This window comes from Rhinatrema bivittatum, chromosome 14 (assembly GCF_901001135.1).
Source record: "Rhinatrema bivittatum chromosome 14, aRhiBiv1.1, whole genome shotgun sequence".
Classification (NCBI taxonomy): domain Eukaryota; kingdom Metazoa; phylum Chordata; class Amphibia; order Gymnophiona; family Rhinatrematidae; genus Rhinatrema; species Rhinatrema bivittatum.
In genome coordinates, this window is record NC_042628.1 from 25334202 (window position 1) to 25347802 (window position 13601).

General features: G+C 44.3%; 1 protein-coding gene across 1 annotated transcript in view; it reads left to right on the top strand.

Annotated features, from left to right (window-relative positions):
- Window positions 1–3907: 3907 nt before the first annotated feature.
- The window catches only part of EMP2 (epithelial membrane protein 2), a 45508-nt gene continuing 35814 nt past the window's right edge, over window positions 3908–13601 (top strand). The window contains exon 1 of the mRNA XM_029577243.1: window positions 3908–4095. The gene's annotated coding sequence lies outside the window, so the exon portion shown is untranslated. The remainder of the gene's footprint in view (window positions 4096–13601) is intronic.

A 13601-nucleotide genomic window follows, 5' to 3' on the forward strand; every position in this document is an offset into this window, starting at 1 on the left:
TGAGTGCTTATAGTTAGGATTGTTTTGGTATGGGAGGTTTACTGTATTGTAATGATAATTACGTTTACTATATTGTAATGGTAATTACATGAATTCTTGGTTTTCTGAGGTGCCAATATAAATTCCATAGGCATTCCAAGCGTCTTTTTTGCAGAGTTTTCTGGCTGGCACCACAGCAGTGCATGTAAATATAATATATACGTTGTAAGTGATATTTTGCCTCAGAAGACTGTACTTGTGAATGTTCTTTTTCATGTAAAATTTGTTACAAGTGCGTAATTACATTTTGTGTAGCTATAGAGGGTGTGGGAGTGTGGTGGTGGTGGTGGTGTGTGTGACAGGCTGTAAGGTTACCCTAGGGTATGTAATACTCTTCCCTTGACCATGGGTTCTGTGGAGGAGTGGATGGGTGTCAGTTTTAAAAAATACAGATTTCTAGAGGGAGCTGGACTTTGTTTGACCGGCCTCGGACAGAGACTGAATGAATGGGGGGGGGGGGGGAGGGGGGGGGCAGCACAGTGCTTGTTCGCACAGGGCAGCAACAAAGCTAGCACCGGCCCTGGCAATATGGCGGGATCTGGACTGCCCATCCACAGCTAGTGCCCACCATGCCATCCGAGATCCCTGCACGTTTGTTTTTTTTTATGAATTCAGATATCGTCCTTGCCTTCACCACCTCCACTGGGAGGCGGTTCCATACATCCACCAGCCTTTCTGTCAATAAATATTTCTTTGATTATTTCCCACGACCCCTTGTTCCAGAGTCTCCTTTACTTTGAAAGAGACCCGTCCCCCTTGAAAGCTATTAATGATGCACGACAAAGCCTTTTCTGCTGGAAATGCAGAACTAAGGGGGTCATGATACGAAACTCCAGGGGGAGGACTCGGACCCAACATCGGGAGAGGGTGATGGAGACCTGGAATGCCCTCCCGGAAGAGGTGGTGGAGATGAGAACGGTGATGGAATTGGAAAGGGCCAGGGAGGATGGAAATCAAAGGATGGGGTAACTCTATGTTATCTTTAAGTGTAACACTTCTGCATGGGGGTAACCTGCACGGAGCGACAGTTACTACCACCCCTAACAGTAGGCAAGGGGGTAAGCTGCACCGAGCGGCAATTAGTACCAAAAGCAACTTGCTGGGCAGACTGGGTAGAGCTTTGCTCTCTATCTGCCCTCATTTACTGTGTTACTGTGCTAGAGGAGGCCCAGCCGATTCAGGCAGGGGCCTCGTAACCGGGCAGGCGGGCTGCAGCCAGCTCGAGGAGGGGGAAACATGCGGCCAGTAGGGCTCCCTGGCTGATCTGAAACCGAGCCAATGAGAAAGGGAGGGGTAGCAAGGGCTCAGATACAACATGAGATGGGAAAGGCAGTTGGTAGCACGTTAGCCAACGGAGGACGAGAGAGCAAGGTGGAGGGCTGCCGCCTCACTGGGACAGCGGCAGCAAGCAAGGGGTAACAGCACGAAGTCTTTGCCGGTGGGAGTGTAGGCCAGTCTTATGAAAGGTTAATGTTAAGTTTGCAGAAAGGTATTTCTGCACGTCGATGTTTAAGTTCATGCTGGTGTGGTTGTGGCCGTTTTATCCACTCAATGAAAGAGCGATATGGACCTTGTATTGCCAGGGGGGGTGGGATGCCAGGAAGCTGTGGCATGCCCAAGTTATGGTAGCTTACACTTCGTTTTATGCCCCTCTTCGTTACAACAAGGAACGTAACAGCTTTGCTTAAGTGATTCATGTATGGTGCTGTAGAAAACTGGAAGGTGCAGAAGGCCAGCGTCTCCCCCAGCCTGCCTCTCTCCCTCCCCTCAGCCAGCTGTCCCTCTCTCCACCTAACCCCACCCTGTCTCCCTTTCATTCTATCCTGGCCCAAGGAAGGATGGCAGGGCCCTCCTTTTTTCCTTCTCCTGCCTTTTTTCCTTCTCCTGCCTTCTCCTGCCTTCTCCTGCCTTCTCCTGCCTTCCTCCCTACCTACCGCAGCCCTCTCACTCTCCTTCCACTCCCCCCTCCCCCCCCTTTTTATAACTGCCCCTCGGGCATCCTCCTTCTGGGGGAAGGGGCGGAGTCACCTTTGTTGTGCTGGAAGGCACATGCATCTTGTTAATGCACCTTTATATCAGGGCCGGCATTCAATAGACAACCGGAATAATAAGAAGGGTTGCTTTTGACCTGTCCATAATTTTCCACTGGTGGCACCTTTAGCCCCGGTTTGGCCGCGTGTTTTCGACGCGCTATTTTTACACCTTATACAGTAAGGGGTAATAGTGCGTCGAAAACGAGCGGCCACCCCCCCCCCCCTCCGAAACTAATAGCGCTCGCAACATGCAAATGCATGTTGATGGGCCTATTAGTTATTCCCGCGCGATACAGAAAGTAAAATGTGCAGCCAAGCCACACATTTTACTTTCAGAAATTAGCGCCTACCCAAAGGTAGGCGTTCATTTCTGCTGGCACCGGGAAAGTGTACAGAAAAGCAGAAAAAACTGCTTTTCTGTACACCCTCCGACTTAATATCATGGCGATATTAAGTCGGAGGCCCCCAAAATAAAAAATTTTAAAAAAAAATTAAAAATCTGCCCACAGCCCACGAGTTGGAAGATGGATGCTCAATTTTGCCCGCGTCCATTTTCCGAACTCGTGGCTGTTAGTGGGTTCGAGAACCAACGCCGGTAAAATTGAGCGTTGGCTGTCAAACCCGCTGACAGCCACCGCTCCTGTCAAAAAGGAGGCACCGCGGGCCCTAATTGGCATATCTTTATTTACTGAATCGTGCGCCCAGGAGAGTGGCCTGGGCACGTGTCGGGAGAGCGGGCGCTCGCCGGCTCTCCCGCGCATCTTACTGTATCGGCCTGATAGATAAATACAAATATAAACTTCCTATCTATTTACCTGATTGCAGATTTAAAAAAAAAAAAAAGAAGAAATGTAAATAAAATAAAATACAGATTTGAGACCATATTGAGGAAGAGGAGGAAGCTGCAGGCCGTTCTCTAGACCCCACCGTCTTCTAGATTAAAGTTGAAAGTCTGGAAAGGCGTTCGCTTTAATATTTCTGCAATTCCAATATTATTTACTTAGTAAGTATTATTCATGGAAAAACAAAGATTCCCTACATTCAAAATGGTTAGGAAACTAAAACCCGAGGGAGAAATCTGAATATGAGCTTGTGATGGAGTGAAATCAAACAAAAATAGCGTAATTCGAAAAGATCGTCCGAAAGTGTTGGGTTTGTTTCCCCCGCCCCAGTATCTGGAAAAATTATCTGTGGCAGATCAAAGAATTCCAGCTGTGGTCGGCAGGCCGTAAACTTGGAGAAGGAACCCAATGCTTTCGGTTTTCTTAACTTTCCAGGGCTCAGATTGTGACTTGAACTCCTATCCGTGCGTCTAAAAGCGAGAAAGGCGCTGCGGTTTGCTGTGCTGCCTGGGGAGCTCCTTCCTCTCCGCCTGCATGTGACGGGCCTGACACAACTGCTGACTTGGAGAGACTTTCCTTTTGGAAAGAAAAAAAACCTCAGACCAGGATTCTGGGGCTTTTTTTTTTTTTTAATTCTTTGCACTTTCTGTTTAACCAGAGCCAATGATCAGTTTTAAAATGGGTGTCAGTCAAGGCGCGCACACACACAAATTGTATAGTTGTCTGGGTGGTGCAGGAGTAATTTTCCTTAGAGAGGCGGAGATTTTTCTAATTATATATGTATATATATACATAAAAAAAACCAAAACAAAAACAAACAACCCTCGAGATTGATCTTATAGGTTCAGCTTTTAGAAGGGTGCATTTTTCAAATTCAAAAAACCCGTGGGGGGGAAAGCTATTCCACGGCTTTGTTTGTGTTTTTTTGCAGGAGGCGATCACTTTTTTTTCCCCTCCCCTCCCTCTCTCTCTCTCTCTTCTGTTCCCCACACCCAGTTCGCTTGTGACCTCACCCTCCGAGAGAGAGAGGAGAAGGGAGGGACCTGCTGTGGTGCGAGGGCTCAGCTTCAAAACAGCAGCCCGGAGAGCAGAGCAGACAGCGGCCGTCTGCGGGAACAGCTGCCTCGCCGCCCCCCCCCGCATCTGCACTGCCTTCCCCCCACCCCTCACCGACGGCCCAGGTGAGTACTGCGCGTCCGGGAGACTCTCAGGCAGGAGCCAGGGACCGAGAACCGCGCTAGGGAAACGGGGGGCAGCTCGTCGAAAGCCGCTTTTCTCTTCGAGGGATAGTATTCCAAAGGATAAAGGTTAAAGGCTTGATTTTCAGAAGGATTTAGGTGCTTAAAACCGAGCTCTGCCCGTGCATTTTACACGTGTGAATGGCGTTTTGAAAATGGCTACAGTGCATGGACTGAAGTGCCACTAGGTTTTACCTGCCTAAGTGCACGTTAAGCTCTTTGGAGGATGGCTAGGATACATTTGTTACATTTTATGCGTGCAACTCCTTTGAAGATTACCGCCTAAATGTGTAGGGCTTGGGCTCGGCGAGAGGGCAGGGACCCGCTTCTCTTGGAGCCTGGAAGGATTGGCCAAAGATTGTTCACAAACGTTCCTCAGGGTGCCCTCTTTCCAGGGCCATCCAGGAGTCAGGGGATCAAGGGCCCCCAGGGTAGAAGAACTAAGCCCGGTCAAAAAGTTAGCGTTATCTGTAAAATGCTTGAACCCGGAGGATTTGGCTGCCAGTTTAACCCTGACCCCTGGCTGTAGGAGAGCTGTCCACCTGTGAAACGCCCCTGTGTGCTTGTCAGTGAATGATCTGCTGTTTGATGGTCTTTAAAAAAAACAACAACAAACTAATGTATTCAGCATTCCCCTTGAAATAGTTTAAGCTTTTTTTTTTTTTTTTAATTTGCTGGCTATTTAAAGCAGATGTTTTTCCATTTCTGTAGCTGAAAGGATAAAGCCCGCGTTTTCGTGCCTTGACTAGTCAAATATATTCCACCAGTAAGGATAACGCAGCATTCCTTGAACGGTTGGAAACGGTTTTTTAAAATGGCTCAGAAACCATTCCTCTCCTGGATTTATATTTGGGGGAAACTCGGCTTATGTGTGTTTTTTTTACTTTTATTGCGGGCTTGTCCCAAACCAGAAAGAGTCTTGCACTTACATTTCTGGATAATGTACCACCTAGTGGAATGAAGTATAGTTGAGAGTAATTCAGCACAGATTTTTGGCATAAACCCTGCTATGATTGCAGAGACTTATTTAAAAAAAAAAAAAGAGAGATGCATATTTTAAACAATATTACTATTAGTCTCGATAGCAAATGTTTGATTCAGTCTTAAACGTTTCATTTGTAATATAGTAACCTACCGGTAGTAAATGTCAGCAGATGAAGATCAAAATGGGCCTTCTACTTTTGTCCAGCTGAGATTCGGCTACTTTAGATAGATGCACCTATGCAACCCAGCAGCCATCCTGCCCCTCCCCTCTCCATCCCATGTCTTCTACCTGACCCCTTGATCCTTTTCCTAGCACTGCTCCCCTCCCCCGCCTTCCAGCGCTCACGGTCCATCCATGCTGGTCAGCCCAGCTTTCTTTGAAGCCGGATGCTGGTGCACCATTGTGGTTTAAGGTTGTCCTTCACGCCGATGAGATAAAGGCATTATCCAGTTTGCCTGTAATGGTTTCAGAGTTCCTCATGATGGGATGTTACTGGTTACACCGTTGAAAGTAACACAGTAGATGGTTAGCAGATAAGGACCAACTGAGTTGCCCAGTCTGCTTGGTAATTACCATCCACACATCTCTGACTAAGGCTATCTCCCAGATATTGGCCATGCAAGGTTGACAGCCCCCCCCCCCCCCCTGCCACCAATGCAGGATCATTCCTTATCCAAGTTCTTCTTTTTTAATTTAAAGTCTTCTCTATATGGCAGTAGTGTTTAACTCCCAACAGGTCTGGTTTTCAGGAGATCCCTAATGAATATGCATGAATGAATTTGCATACAAGGCAGAGCAGTATGCGTGCAAATCTGTCTCATGAATATTCTCTAGCTTAGGGGTCGTGAAAACCAGACCTGCTGGCAGCCCTGGAGGGCTGGAAGTGAATACCACTGCTCTAGGGTCTTCTGCTACCCATTCTGGGAGGATGAGCCTACAAGTTCTCCTACTTCGACCAACAGCCAGGCTCCCCCCGCATGTCCCTCCCCCCAACATTCCAAGCCCTCTTCCATACCTGTCCAAAGCATGTTTAAAGCCTGTCACAGTATCTGTTTCCACCACCTTTGTTGGCAGTGAAAGAGGAATAAAAATCCACCGCCTTGTAGGTAGCTGCAACAGGTAGACTTATTTTTATAACACCAGCCAGACAACTCCCAAAGCAGAAATCCATTTCACTGCATGAGCTGTCAAGTTGCGTTGCCTGCTCTGCCACCGCCTCGGTGCTATTCAGGGATCTGACAGGCTGGAGAGTGGCTCCGGGTTCTTGTCTACGTCACGGGATCCTCACTGCAGCACCAAACCTGTTCAGTGCCTTTGAACTGGATCGCAAGGCTTGGGTGCTTTGTGTAAGAAGATCCCATAGACACACACATGATAAAGTCAGCAAAAGTGTAGCTCTTTTATTCTAACTTTGTTTCCGCCTGCAAAGAACGATCTTGACTATAAAGACGTTAAAAGCTGCATCAGTGACTCCTGAAGGGGCTGTGGGCCCTCTCCTTTACTTTTTAAGCCTTTTCTCCGTAGACACAGAATGGGAGAAAAGCCTTAGCAAACCAGGCCCAAAGGGAGAAAATCATATAATTCACCAGAAAGTTCGCTTTCAAACAAAAAATCTGGCACTTGCCATAGCCTTAATTATGTGAGTTTTATGACTGAGCATTTAAAAATACTTTGTCTAATTCTCTCACTCATGATTTTGGTCATTGGTGTTACACCTCCTGCCACACCTCTTCCAGCCTTCTTTTGAGGTAAATTCTGCTATCACGATTAGTAAGGCAAAAAGTCTATGTGCAGAGTGAACATTTTCCAGACTGAGATTTTATTGCAAAAACATACTTTTAAGAACACTATACTGCCTGTGGAAGCCAGACATGAATTTGAATAAATAAATAAATGTAGCAAGCATTAGGGTTTTTTTTTTTAAATATATATTTTGGAAAACTTTTTAAATATGACTTGAAAGAAGAATAAATAGCATGGCATATTATGGAGCTGTTTAGGTGCGAGAGAGAGTGGAGGGGAATCTGGAAAAAACCGCCAAACCTGTTTTTCTTCAGAGCAGCATCTGTAGGGATTCATTCTGTGTAGTTTGTTTGTATCCCAGCTAGCACGAGGACTTTATAACTTGTAAAAGCTATAACTTTTTAAGAGGTGCACAGATAAAGAATTATCAATAAGAAGCAATGACATGTTGAAATCTTGGTGTATCACCTGAGGTAATTATTTCAGGATTTATTCCTGGCTTGAGTTAAATCCATTCATTTTTAGGAGGATAGTGAGCCCGGGCCTCTGTGCACCGAATAGACCTGATTTTCCACTCGCCGCCTTCAGAGATGGTGGGATTTTCCTTCAGGTGTGAAAATCGTACACAACTGTGCAGACAGGTCCTACGCAGGAAAAGGATTTGCGGGGATAAAATATTTCCTTCACAGTTCCTCGACTTCTTTTTCTTTTTTTTTCTCTCTTTCTGCTTTGTGCTGGTTGAATTTTGCCGGCTGCTTCACTGACCAGGAGGACAGTCCAAGCGATGATTAATTCAGGAGAAATTCCTTGTTGAGAGAGCGCATCCTTTGATGAGGGATGGGGAATTAGCTTTTGCCTGTCATAGGTCATTGCTATCTCCTATTGTAACAGTTTCTCCAAACAAGAAAGCACTGACATGTCTGAAAGTGCATGTTAGTTAGAGAAATTAGAGGGGAACATAGTATTTTAAATTATTTATTTAGACTTAGCTCCTACCTTTTCATCGGTAGCTCAGGGTGAGTTACATTCAGATGCAGTAGGTATCTTCCTGTACCTAAGGGGCTGACGTGATAAAGGTGGATGATGAAACGTTTTCATTGGCTGAACGCACATTTTAACTTTGGAAGGGAGGTGAAGAGATGTATGCGTGCCATTTTGTTTTGCAGTTCTTTGGGAAGAGCTGACAAGGAGTACATGAGGTTTGGATTCATGCTGTCAGCCATTCGTTGACACCCCCCACCTCGCATGAGCGGGAACCACTTAAGTTTTTAGGTGCAGAGCTGCCTTGCAAGAGGTTGGCTGGGGCTGGGGAGGAGGGAGGGCTGAGCAGGGGGGGTGTGGTTAGGAGCAAGAATGGAAGAGTGAGCAGAGGGGTAGGCAAGGATGTAGAAAACCCAGCACGAGTAAAGAAAGGAGACAGGGGGAGAGCCTTCTGGCAGTAATTCACGTGCCTCTTTTCTCACATGTGTAGGTAAAAAGTATAAATGTCAACCAACCTTTTTTGCAAAATCTGCTAAGGAATGCAGCCAAACAAAACAGCGGAGGGCAGGCAGGGGTGCAAGGCCTCTTTCTGCTACAGTAGCCACAGGCACCAAGATACCATAGCAAAACGGAAGCATTTAAAAATATTTTAAAGGAGGGAGAGAGAAAATGTATGCATACAACTCATCTTTTGTTTGTCTGCGTATATCCAGGAGGGAAGGTGCACAGCACCACGAACCCCGCCAGTCAGCCCCATACTAAAAACTAATGCCAGCAACTTCACTCTAGGGCTGAACGGGAGTAAAATTTCCAAGCAAATCAAATCTGAGTTAAGCCAGCCCGCCTCTCTGCACTGGGGCGTCCCGTGGAAGCTCTAGACAGATTAGGTGGCCTTCTAGGGTGCCAACGGTAGCAATGGCACGACTTCTCCTCCTCCTTCCAGCCACGTGGCCCGGAAGAGGACGTGGTGGGTCTGTGCGGACGGGAAGAAGATGAGGCCATGCAGGAGAAAGAGCAGGGCATCCCCTGGGCCATTGCAGGAAGAGGAAGCATTGACCCCAGGTTGGTGTGGCGTTTGAGCACAGGAGGAGCTGCAGCAGGCGCATTTCCCCGGGCTGTCGCAGGAGGAGGCAGCATTGGCCCCAGGTTGGTGTGGCGTTTGAGCACAGGAGGAACGGCAGCAGCAGCACCCGCCTCCTTGCAGGAAACAGAGCTGCATCAGCCCTCGCAGCCTCAATAAAAATGAAGTCTGTCTGCTGAGGAGGCTGCCGCTGGACTTGTACTTGGAGTGGGGAGGAAGTAAATGAGTGAGAGCACGCGTGTATGTGAGGATGTGAGAGCATGTTCTATGACTGAGCGTGTGTGAATGTGTGTGTGTGTATATATATGTATATATGGGTTGAGTCTCACAATCTCGCAGCCTCAAGAAAAATGAAGTCCTCCTCACCTCTCCCCCTGCTAATCCACGACAATCTCGGGGCATCTGGAAATCAAAAGATCCCAGGCATGAATGGTGTTTGAAATTATTAATAATTTAAAACTCATACACATTTTCCAGATGTTGTTCTATTTGTCAGTTGTTCTAAAATATTCATTGTATTAGTATGGTTTGACTTCTGTTGATTTATATTTGTTGTTTTCTGAGGAACTGTAATATTTCTGTTTTTCCATTGTTGCACTGCATAAATAGTCTGGCCTGTTGTGGTCACTTTTTTTGTCTGCATGTTTGTATTAATACTTTATGGTTTATTTTATTCTGCATTTTTGTGAGGGTCTGTTTGCATTTTGCATGTGTGACTTGAGTTGACATGTTCTGTGTAAGGATCAATAGCAGCTTGGCTTTTTTTCTGTTTTCCTAATAGTAGATGTATTGGCGTCTTTAAGGCCTGGTGTAATTGCAGTTTTGCCTTTTCCTAAATAAGGTTGTTAGTGTTTGAGTGCTGGCAGTTATTGGAGTTTTGATTATGGGAGATTTATGGTATTGAAATTGTAATTCAGTTTACATGTGGCTTTCTGAGGACCAAGCCCTTGCCTAACACACATTGCAAGAGACCTCATACCAATTCCATGCAGCTTTTTTACTTTTTTTTCCAAGGGTTTTACAGCACTGCATGTAAATATAATGTACATGTTGTAAGTGATATTTTTACCTCGGATGACTGTAGTTAAATGTTCTCGTTCATGTAAAATCTATTTATTATAAATGTCAAATTTTTAATTGTGTGTGTGTGGAGAGGGTGTGACTGGGGGCGGGGGAGGGTGGCAGGCTGTAAGTTTCGCCTAGGACGCCTAATATCCTTGCACTGGCCTGCTAATAGCTAATATCTTTTGTTAGCATGAGATTTCCATGCGAGAGGACTAAGCAGTGTGCACAGTTTTATACACACACACACTATTTTTTTTTTTTTTTTTTTAAGTATGCAAAGCTCTTTGCTGCATCAGGAGAAAAGTTTGCACAGAAGAAAGGTGCACATGACTGCGGGTAACACTGTGTGCTCTCTGCTGAGTGCACCTTATTATTTGGCCCTAAGCTTGTACCTGAGGTAATGGAGAGTAAAGTGCCTTGCTTCCCATCACAAGGAGTGTCGTCAGGATCTGAACCTTGGCTTGCCTGCTGCTCTAACCACAAAACCATTCCTCCAGAACGGAGTCCCATAGCTTTTTTTTTTTTTTTTTTAAACAAAATTTTTTTATGACCTTAGTGCTTATGTCAAGTGCCAGATTGACAGCACTGGAAACTGAAATTCTTTATTTATCCCCCAAACCAGTTACAGCAGAGGTTGTGGCAGTCTTAGCCTATGACTGTGTTGGTGTGCCTTAATTTTGTATTGGCGGGGCAACCTCTTAGGGCAAGACGGTAATTTCATTCTTCTTGCCTGTGCAGTTTTTTTAACTACTTTGCGGAGACTGCCCATAAAAGTACCTGACTCTGGTGGTGATGGTTGGACTATAGACTTCTCTCTACCGAGAACTTCTCTGAGATCATCGATTCATTTCGTATAAGCTGCCTTTTAAGTTCCAACTCACCTGAGATAGATTTGGACCTGTGACATAGAGGTGAAAAGTCCCATAAGGTTGTGAGAATTCATTTGAGCCAATTCTTTTCCATAAGGACAATGCTTATCCAGTGCCTTCCTAGCCCCAAGATTTAAATGCTCCACAGTGCATTCTAACAAGACTTTTTTTTTTTTTAGACTGTGCATTCCTAAACCTGCTCTGGTGATCCCATAACCAGTCAAGTTTTCAGGATATCCGCAATGAATATGCATATAAGGGAGGCCTATTGTTCCCTGTAAAGGCATTGCCGAAAAGTTATAAGTTATTTGTAAACAGATACGATGTGCAAACGGTTGTCGGCATATAAAAAATTCTAAATAAATAAATTTATCTTACATATATTCATTGGGTGTATCCTGAAAATGTGGCTGGCTGTGGGGTCACCAGGACAGCTTTGGGGATCACTGAGACGGTACAAAGCCTGACTGCCTTTCCAGCATCTCTGGTTTCCCTCTCATGAAACATTCCCCAGGCACATCTCTCACATAAATTAGTCACAAAAGATTCATGCTTGGTTCATGGTTTGTTTGTTTTTTTTTTACCAGTTTGCTAGGACTTCAGTTTATTCTAATTAACTCTAACTATACAAAACATTTCTCCATTGGAATAACAAAAAAAAGAATGTACATGCATGCACCTGCAACATGTATTGTTCAGATGTTGTTTGTTGAGAAAAGCATTGACAAATTTAAATGTGTGAATATTTACAAAGATCTGAACAAATGAGCCTGAATATGTTCTGAAAGATTTGGGGCTAAGCTGCCATAATATGCTTGAATGTCTTCAACATTTAATGTAATCAGATTTAAAAATCTAATTTGCTAATAAGTCATAAGAATTGTAATTCCTCATACAGGTAGTTCTTGGGGGAATGGTGACTTTAAGCACTTTGCCCAGAAATTCTAACCTGAGGCTTACAAACTGAACTTGCCATGGGCTGCTCTTAATATTTAACGATGGAATAAGATTTGTTTTCTGAACTTTCTTGCACCCAGACAACATTTTTTTAATCAATTATTTTTTGCAGATGGAATAAATGTGGTTTATACTTGTGGCTGCTTTTCATAGAAACATTGCATAGTAGGTTGGATGCTGAAGACCTTGAGATGAATCATACCCATAGCAGTGTTTCCCAGCCTTCTCCTGGAGGCACACAAATAACTATGTATGAGAGAGATTTGCATACCATGGAGGCAGCGCAAAACTCTTCAAACAAGTTGTTATTACTTGATTTTTTTTTTTTTTATTATTTTCTTATAAAAATGTGGAAACAGACATTCCTAGATAATTGTCAAATTCTCTCAAAAGGAACTGCTAGTTTTTTAATCATAACCTGAATTACCACTTTTTGTAAGAGTCACTTATGACCAGAACCAATAAAAACAAATAAATGACCGTACATATTCCTGTCTTGTCATCTCATTATCTCTATGTCCAATTTGCGTTCATTAAAAAATTAAATGTAGCTACAGATTAGAACCCATCCCTTATCTTTTCGAAAGTTGCAACTCAACATCCAGCCATGTTCTCTGTACCAGACACAGCTCTATTTCGGTGATCCTCTTGCCTGCTTTTATTTTTGATAAGTAATGAATTTATTGTGGTGTGTATGTGTGTGTAACAGGCAGTCGTGACACTCCCTCATTGAACTCACCATCAACTCACATGGACCCAGTTTATACAATAACCAAGCAGTCTGTTGGAAAATCAGGGCTGAAACTTTATTTATAAAACAATCAGAAGCCAAACATTTGCAATAATTCTGGACTTTCCGGCCTGACATGGGATCAACTGGACTTGTTCTTTTCCTTCTTGCTATAGGACTAACTTGGGCTTCTTTGGCCATGGCCTGCCTTGGTCCATTTCCTAACCCCCATGTGGCATTCTAGGGGTCAAGTCATCTCCTTGTCATCCCTGCCCAGCTAGTTGTGATGCGTCCTCTACTGCTTGCCCATTGCAGCTCCAAACTGCTAGTAGGCTCAGGGAGGGGCTACTCATTGGGCAATAGCATTCCCATAGAGCTAAATAGCATGGATGCACTAAACTGAGCATGCTCGGTCCTATTTTTCCGACTCAGCAAGGCAATGTCATCTGATCATCCTCTCTCTACGAGCACTCTGTAGTGTTGGGGCAGCAGGGGCTGGATGACATTAATTGATTTACTGTTCCTTGGGCAAGCATTCAACTAATGCCACTCACCCACCAGCACTGGCACAGACTCTAGGGCATGAGAATTTTCATATAGTTGAACAGTTTTACATGCTTATTTCTCTGCAGATGTTAAATAAACTTTAAAATTTTGTTTTGATTTTTTTTGTTTGCAATTGAATTGGTTAAAAAAAAAATCTGATAGTATTGTTGCTTTAAATACAGGATTTGGTCTGCATGTTTATAAGTTCTAGAATTTAGCTTATGTTTGAGTACTAATCACAGTTCTTTTTTTATTTCATTGCTTACTATCTCCATTCTCCCATTACCTTCACTCTAGTGTCTTGATAATGATCTTAAGAGCCCTGGAAATAATGTGTGAGGTTAATACAACCACTTTAGGAGACTAGGAATATAATACCAGATGTCTTCTTCAGCCTCACTGTTCAGGTTTATAAGAACTTCTCTTCTGCATGCCAGAGAGATTTAATGCAGTGTACAGTCTGTTTCTCAGATTTCAGAACTGGGAAGGCAG